Below are 9228 nucleotides of genomic sequence, written 5' to 3' on the forward strand. Positions count from 1 at the left end.
AATCGGTCCGCAACTGGGTGGCGATGCTGGATTTCAAACTAGGCGCGAGCCATCGTACCGCTACCCATCTTCCTGCTCCCCTTACACGGCCCAGGATGCTACTTGCCACTTGCTAATTCCATCTACAGAGGCAGCATGGTGTAGTGCAAGGAGCCAGGGCAGAGGAGCCAAGTTCAAATCCTGGCTCTGCCACTGCCTGTGGCCTTGGGCACTTAGCTCTCTGAGGAAACTTCAGTTTCCTCGGCTGAAAAAAAAAGGCAGCCATGATGCCTACCCTTGCTGAGCTGTCAGAGTTGCCTAGATAAATATATGAACATATATGTATCCTCATATATAAGGGCACACAGCCTGCAATCAATGACAGTGGCAGAAGTGACACAGCAGTGGCTGTTGTAGTTTAGCCTGTTGGTTAAGCACACAGACTCCAGAGCCCATCTGGGGCCCCAGCTGTACAATCCTCCAGATTTGTTAGTTAATCTCAGAGACCTCATCTGTACAGTCGGGATACGAATAACACCCACGTTTTTATGAGTTACAATATATAAACGTTTAGGGCAGCAGTGCCCACTAAATATGCATAATGATTTTTAAAATCGTGGTAGCAGAGAGGTGACGCACCCGTGTCCACCTTGACCTTGGCTTTGGCAGATGGATTTGAAGATCCTGCCAAATGGACTCCTTTGAGCCAAATCCTATTAAAACGAAGCAATTAGTAATAGAGTGGCTGTTGTGGACAATTCCGTGGTATTTAGTATAAAATGGTATATTTTATGTTGTGTGTATTTTACCACATTTTTTTTATAAAAAGGATCCCGCCGATTCGTTTGTTCACGCTAGCCTTGTCCCAAAGTCTGGGCTATTTTGGACAGACAGACGTTGAGTGACCTGTGGGTTTCATGTTCTTATTGGATGTAAAGGCTATTGCTAGCCGCCCGTGATATTTGAACAAGCCGAAATCTTCCCTCTGCTATGAGAGCAGTTTTCCCAGCCTGCAGCTTGGTGCTCATGCCTTGCTGATAGACAGCGGAACCATAAGTGAATGCAGCCAGGGAGAGCTCAGCTCTGTTCAGATCCAGGGCCAGCCAAAAAGGACGTGACTGTTCACACACCCCCATCCGAGCACCGTCAATGACCTGTGTCGGCAGCTGGGGGAGTGGCCCTTTAGAAGCTGCCTGAATCCATTTCTTAAATGATTTCTCCGTGGTTCACGATGCGTCATCAATTTATAATGTTAGACACGCCTCCCCCAAAATGTCAGGCTGGAAAGGATATGACAGGCTCCAGCATTTTAAAATCCAGTTATCCAAAACGACTGAAATTAGGTGTTGGAAGGCTGCCTCTTGTCCCATGTGCCTTCTGTCCAGGTTAAGATCTGCCATGTGGCTTTCAGAACTGAAGACCCCAAAGCCTCAGGTGTTTGAAAGGTGGTTGCTTCATGCAAAAGTCAAATGTCCTCTGTTTATCTTATTGGCATCATTACATTTTGGCAAGGCTTCTTGGCAACTGCTCAGAGGGGCACTGGAGGTCCGTGTATCTGGGCATTCATATGGTAGCAGGTGGGGATCGACCATACCCACCAGCACCACCTGACATTCCCAAACCCTTGCTGGAGCACAGGTGGCTTGCAAGTGCTTTGAATGTCATGTTGGGTTTCAGTGTAAAAGCTGGAGGCTGAGATCCACACAGGAAAATCTTTTTTATTTATTTTTTATTGGGAGCAGACATGGTCATCGGTTACACATTGCTTTCATGCTACAATGACATACTTGACTCTTTTAGGGAGGGCGCAGCTCACAGTGGCCCATGCAGGGATTGAACCGGCAACTTTGGTGTTATCAGCACCACGCTCTAACCAACTGAGCTAACCGGTCACCCCCACACAGGAAAATCTTAACATTTGTTTAAAAAGGTTTTTTTTTTAAGCTTACTGATAGCAAAGAACTGTGTCTGTGATTGCCTGAGATTCTGTTTAGTTTTTTATTTTCAGAGCCAATCAAAGATTTTATTCCTTCTACTTGGAGAAGGACAAATCCCAGTCGAGCCCTGTGGACCCTTATCTTGCTTCTGGGTCACATCCTCTGGGTAATTGGCATCAGTGAACTCAATAAATTCCAGCCTTCCTCCTAGGAGCCTGGGCAGCCTGTCTCAGAAATACGTGGCAGTAAAAGTACTTTCTTGATTCTGAGGATGCAATCAGGCTCTAGTTTCTCCATGAGACATAGATCTTGGGCCTCATCAGGTCACCGCATTTCAAACCGCAATTCTCAGCATCTCTGGAAACAGCGGTGTCCCCAGGAGCAAAGAGGCTGTATTAACAAATGGAACCCAACAAATGTGCAGTTAGAAGTAACTTGAGATGTTATTTTAACTGTATCACCAGTAACTCCAACCTGTATATAACCAAGTCTTCTGGGATCAACCTCTCCTTTAATAATAGTGTCAGCTACAGTGCTTTTAGCTGCAGGCAGAAAACCTAATTCAATGGGCTTAAACAATAATAAATGTGCAATCTCATATAACAAGATGAAGTCTTACACAAAGCAAGGATGCTTCTTCTCACTGTGATTATTCAACATTGTACTGGCAGTTCCAGCCATTGCAGTATGGCAAGAAAAAGAAAAAAAGCATAAAGATCAGAAAGGAAGAAGTAAAACTATCTGTTTGCAGATGGCAGGATTATTTACTAGAAAAGCCTAAAGAATCTACAAAACAACTACTAGAACTAATGAGTGCATTTAACAAGGTTGTTGAATACAAGGTCAACATAGAAAATAATCTTATAACAAGATGCATGAAGGAAGACGTCCACAATATCATCAAAGACCTAAGTTCTTTCAAACTTGCCACAGTGCCAAATACAGCGTTGTTCCTCCTGGTTGCATGATGACTGACACAACTCCAAGCGTCACATCGCCACAAAGCAACATCCAAAGGCCATAGCCAAAAAAAGGACATTTCTTCCTTGTGTCCACGCATAAGATAAGGAAAGTTTCACAGAGCTCCACCCTCCAGGCTTTTCTTCATTGGCCAGAATGGGGTCACATGCCCATTTACGAACCAATCACTGGCCAGCAAACTAGAATTACCATGATAGGCTTGAAAGATGCAGGATTCACCCTCCCCATTCAGTGGGGCTGGAGAGGGAGCCAGCATTCCTTAAAGTTTGTGACCACAAAATATCTGAAAAAAACCCAAAATTGGGTTGATGAGTAAAAAAAGGAAGTGACTGCCAGGTGAGCCAGCAACAGTATCTGCCGTGATATCCCTCACACAATTTCCAGGAATGAAGCTATTGGAGGGAATCCAAGCTGGTCACAGATGAGATCTTAGCTTCTGTCAGCACTGGTGCCCGCTGCCTCGGGTGGACTCCAGACCCTCTCTGGCCTTCAACTCAACCAGCAAAAAACCTCTTCAGCTATTTATTGATATATTCTTGAATGTTAAAAAAAAATCTTCTATTCATAAGTACATTTTTCACATTTTAAAGCAGTTCCCCGTCCTTTGTATCATCATTCTCTTCACACAGCTAACCCCAGGGAAGCCCAAAGATAATCTCTAAATGATATCCCTCAAGTCACCAGAAACAGAAAAAGTACATGTATTGATCATCTCCTATGCCTCAGGGTCTGTACTAGGCACTTTACATGCATCTAATTCTCACTCCAACCCAGTGAGGTAGATTTTATTACTATCCATCCATTTCATAAAGGAGGACGGGCACAGAGAGTTTAAGGAGCTTGTCTATGGTCACACAGCTAGTGAGTGGCAGAGCAAGGACAGACCTGGTCTACCTGAGCCCCCAGCCCCCCATTCTTCAATCTCTACAGTAGATTTCCTCCCCTTTTAATCATCTGGTCCCAAATACCATGCCCTATGCTTAGCTTGACTTACGTAGAGATTGAGGTATCCGGTATTGCCCTTGAAGTTTCTGCCCATGTCCTCACAGCAAATAATAGTCTGGGAAGACAGAAACAATGAAAGGGGGAGGAGCTGTAACCTGCCCCGCCCCCACTCCTGCAAAGCATTTTTTCTCCCCAACCCTCCCCACCCTGCCACCAGCCCCACAACCTGCAGCTCACCCACTGGCCTCCAACAGCCATGCATCTACACAGCCTCGGTCTGTCCTGTTTGCCCCAACTTGCCTTTCCCTCACAGCGGACACATCCTGGACCTTCCCGACTTCCAGCGTTGAGAATACTTTCTTTTTCTTCTAGTCCCATGTCACTCCTTGAACCCAATTCTGAATGCTCTTTTTCTGCTCCTGCACTCTGAGAACCTGGCTGTGTGGGCCGCCTCTCCTTGGGCAACGACCCTACTTAGGTCTGCTAAGCCCTGAAACCCCACTTCTCACCAGACCTCCCTCCTGTCAGAGCGGAGAAGCCGTTTGTGTTCCATCCATTCTTTAACGTGCCGTGCTTAAATTAAACCTGGAGACTGGAGCTCGGAACCTGCGGTATATCTATGAAAGGTGGTGGTGGTGGTGGTGGTTTGTGTGCAGTTTTAAGTGAGCAAAGGGCTGGATATAATAACAGTATCTCTCCTTCCCCCCCATTGGAAACTCACCGCCACCCTCCCCTCCCTCACTCTCCCATTCCTGGTTAGCCAGTTGCACATAACCCTCCCCTCACCCCCAAACAGACCAGAGGCCAGGCCCCTGTTGCACCCACTCTTTAAAGAACACTTCCTACCCTCGATTTCATTATAAAGGATAATATAAAAATATTGCTCTACCTGTGCTGTCTCCTATCTCTCCAGCACAATTTGAATTAAATTTGGCCGAGAGAGAAGGAAGAACTCTCAATATCCCTCTTTTATCCTCTGATTTCATTATAAATTGTGAGAATTAAAGCAATGTCATTATATCATTTAGAGGAGGTTTTTAGGAAGTTGACATTAAAAGGGAACTGAAGGAAAAATATCCTGTCTTTTTTTTTTAATTTGTTTAATGAAAATTTGGAGAGCATAATACTCTGTATGCAGACTTGCCTCTTATCTTCATTAGAAGCTTTTCAGCGCCATTTGGAGACTAAATGACACCAATATGGAAAGTGGAAAGGTGTACCATACAAATATTCCCACTATTCTCATCAAAAGAAAGATAGTTCAGCAAGAAGTTTAAAGCAGTTCAGGCAAGTTGATGGCTTTTGGGCTGGATCTGGCCCACCGACATGGTCTGTTTGCTCCGCGTGATGGAACTTTTAAAAAATTAGTTGCTGTGGTTGGCTACCCTGATGGCTACTCCCAACCCCCTCCTCTGTTGCCCACCGTCCACTGCAGAGATTGAAAAAAAGCCAGATCCTTGTATTAATGAGTCATTTCCTGATTTTGATTATTCTACCATGGTTATATATAAAAATGAACTTATACTTGGGAAATACACTCCCAAGAGCATTCCGCCTGCCATTTATTTTTAAATGATTTAGAAAAAATTAGAGAATTATAAAGCAAAAGTGGCAAAAAGTTAATTGGAGAACGTGGGTGAAGGATACGTGAAAACGCTTCATATTATCTCTGTGACGTTGCTGTACGTTTGAAATTATTTCGAAATCGTGACCAAAAACTAATAAAAGTAAGGAAAAAATTTTTAAAGAGAAAGAAACGGGAAAAGTCAGAGACTCGCTATCTTAGCCTACCTTGAAGCTAAAGGTGGTCGGTCCTGTGACCATTTGGCCCATGAGCTGTAAGGCAAGACCTGCGGAGCTTTTGTTTGCTCTGATAAAAGCCCCCTGAGGAGCGCTCAGGGGTGCCATCTGTCCTCTTCTTCACAACTGGGATGCGGATGTGATGCTGGAGCTGTGGTAGCCATCTTATGATCATGAGGCAGGAAGACTAAGGACAGAAGCAGCCAATGCATGAAGGATGACCGTGCAGACAGAAAGAGCCCGGTCCTGGATGACATTGTGGAATTCCTGGGTCAGCTCTGTGACTGCGCCTCTGGTTTCTTTGTGTCCTTGTGTTTTAAGCCGTTCATAGTAACTTTCCGCTGAAAGCATGCCTAATGCAGTTGCTGTCCTCCACTTTTTTTTTAAAAAAAAGCCCAGCCTGTACACTCACAAAGCAGGAATTCCAAGAAGTTCTTTTCCCATTTTTGAGAAATCAAAAGGGGCAGATAGGCCTTTTCACACTTCCCTGAAAGCCCGGACGCTGGGACATGCGGCCCAGAAGCTGCTGAGCACACACCCAGCCTTTTGAATGTAGGGGGCCATTGGAAGATGTCAGAGGCAGTGGGATTGATGGGCTAGCGGGGTATGCCCCCATGTCTCCCTTTGGCAGCGCTGTCAGTCTTTACCAGCCTGCTCGTGATCCGGCAGGGTCCCCAGCTGCAGGGTCCCCAACCCCTGGGCTGCTCGTGGTTTCGCCCATCTCCTGAGCCCAGTTCTCCACCTCCAGGCAGTTTTCTGTGCTACCTGAAGTACCATTTCCCGTAAACCCTTCTTCTACTTAAGCCAACTGGAGAGGACCCTGTTAGCAGTGAATAACCCTGACTGGTTTAATTGCACCCATCAAATTCCACTTTTCTGACTTGTCTTGAAAAGTGAGATTATGCAGCAACGGGGCTTACTTCCGGTATGGGAATGATAGGCTGGTGCCAAACAGCGTCCACCCTCCCACTTTAAATGATTAAGTTTTGGTTACCTGGCTAACACTTGGGCTTGTGTCTTCCAGTCCTAGCTCTCCGTAGCAAATGTTTCCTTTCCTTTATTGATAACTTATCAGAAATCCTGAGAACTATAACATCCAGTGAGCCCATTTTCACTCTATGTCAGAACTTTGTTAGGATAGGTCAAGTTCCGTGAGTGACTGTAGTCGGTACCGATAAATATAGACTAAGTGGGTGAATACATTAATATAAAGAATGATGGTAGCACCTGGAGAGAGTCAGCTTGGAGAAAAGGACACTCAGTCTGTAAATAACCAAAGAGTTATTAGATGAAGGAAGAATGTGTGTGTTTTGGATTGACCCAAAAGTCAGAACTAGAACCGAAGTGTGGAATTTATACAAAAGCAAATTTCCACTGAGGCTAAGAAAACCTGCAAATACTCTTGAGCTGCTCATCACAGAAGGGCTGGCTCCGGAAGCACACACACAAAAACGACCCCCACAGTTGATGATATTCATGCAAAGACCGATCAGGTGTTGGGCAAGGATGCAGGAATTTCTGCCCTCCGTGGAGGACCAGGGGGGATGTCTCCAAGGTGCCTACCCAGGAATCACCTGTATTCTTATTAATGTGCAGACTGTGATTAAACAGGTCTGGGATGGGGCCTGAGCGTCTGCATTTTATCATGTTCTCGGGGCGCTGAGGCTCCTGGTCCAGAGACCACACTTTAAGTAGCTGTGGGGTTACTCTGGGCCCCCCTATAAATCTACTGTGTATGTCTGTGAGCTCCAAACCAGTGGGGACCACACCTGCCCTGTCTTTGGTTGTATCCCCAATACCTAGCACACAAACTGGCACAGAATGGGAGCTCCAAAAATGTTCCCGAGGAATAGTACTCAGCCATAGAAAACTGAGTGACAGAGCCAGTCTCAAAAGAGTCGCTGCTGTAGGATTACATGTATATGACAGTTTTTGAGAAGGTGAAGCTATAGTGACCCAGAGCGTATCAGCGTTTGCCAGGAGTTAGGGATGAAGGCAGAATGTAATTATAAAGGGCAAGTGCAGCTAAATTTCTTGGGGTGATGGAACTGCCCCGTACTCTGATTGTGGCAGTTATAGGATCTACACGTGTTAAAATTGAGATCTGCACCCCCCCCCAAAAAAGAGTCAGCTTTACTGTATGATCATTTTTAAATCTTTAACAAAATTATAATTATTATCAAAAACCGACATTTTCTGAATCACATTAATTGAATACCTACCCGGGGCCAAGCTGGAACCAGGTACTGAGAGATGAATAAGACACCCACCCTCCCATTCCTATCCTGTTTCCTCATTGTTAAAAGTGCTTTGTGAAAATAATTATCCAAGAGTCGTAAGTGACACGTGGAGGCGCAGAAACCATCTAAGCGTCCATTGGCTTGTAGTTGCCATTGTTTACACTGGGAATCAAGGTGACTGCTCATTATCTTCTGTGTTTTGATGGGCTTGGAAAAAAACGTTCCAGAAACTCCGCTCAAACTGCCTTATGTATGAGCCTGTCCCCACTTAACAAACTTGCAATGTTTGCCTCCAGACGTAGGTAACCTTGTCAACTGTCAAATCCATCCAAGGGAAAAGCCAATTTGCATAATCCAGCCTCGCTGCCAACTGAAAGATGAAAGAGATCCATCCACCAGAGCAAGGGGAATCTTGGCTCAGATCTTGTAAAAATTCAAACAGTACAGAAATCTGACACGGGGAGATATTCACATGATACGGAACTCTAAAATGGGGAGATAGCCTTGGCCGACAGTTTTTTTTTTCCCCCTCCAGTGTTTTTTTTCTTCCATGCATATTACTAATATATATACATAAATTGTTTTAAAACAATGTGATCATACTGAATAAACTGTTCCACGACTTTTTTTTCTTTTAATTGGGGAGTTAGGGGAGGGGAACAGTGTTGGGGAATTGGGGAGGGGGACCAGCCAAGTTGTTGTTCTTCAATCTTAGTTGTGGAGGGCACCAGTCGCCATCTGGCTGCCCGTTGGCAGCTGGTAGCCTTTAAGCTCAAGGTGCTGTGTTACAGTCTTAGTTGCGGGTGGGTGTAGCTACCATCTCATACAGGAGTCGAACCGGCAGCCTTGTTGTTAAAGAGCGCATGCTCTAGCCACTGAGCCATCTGGGTGGCAGCTAAGCTCAAGGTGCTGAGTTCAGTCTTAGCTGCAGATGGGCATAGCCCACCATCGAACAGGCAGTCTTGTTGTTAGGCGCACATGCTCTCACCAGCTGAGCCATCCTGCCACCTGTTGGCAGCTCAGCTCGGGTGCAGCATCACTGGCCCATGTGGGAATCGAACCGGCGGCTCTGTTGCTCAGAGCTAGCGCTCTTAAGCTCTTAACCAACTGAGCCACTTGGCCGGCCCAACTTGCTTTTTTTTTCACTTAATGATATGGACAGTTTTCCATCTCAGTCATAGAGATTAACTTTTTTTTTTTTTTTGCTGCTAGGGCTGCACAAATAGACAATCGTTGAAATGTACCGTAATGTATTAACTTAGTCCCCGTGATAGCTGTTAGCATTACTTCCAGTTTGCACTGTTACAGACTCAGTCTGGATGGGCAAGGGTAGGGTGCTGTAAGAC

The sequence above is a fragment of the Hipposideros armiger genome, unplaced genomic scaffold (assembly GCF_001890085.2).
Source record: "Hipposideros armiger isolate ML-2016 unplaced genomic scaffold, ASM189008v1 scaffold_480, whole genome shotgun sequence".
Lineage (NCBI taxonomy): Eukaryota > Metazoa > Chordata > Mammalia > Chiroptera > Hipposideridae > Hipposideros > Hipposideros armiger.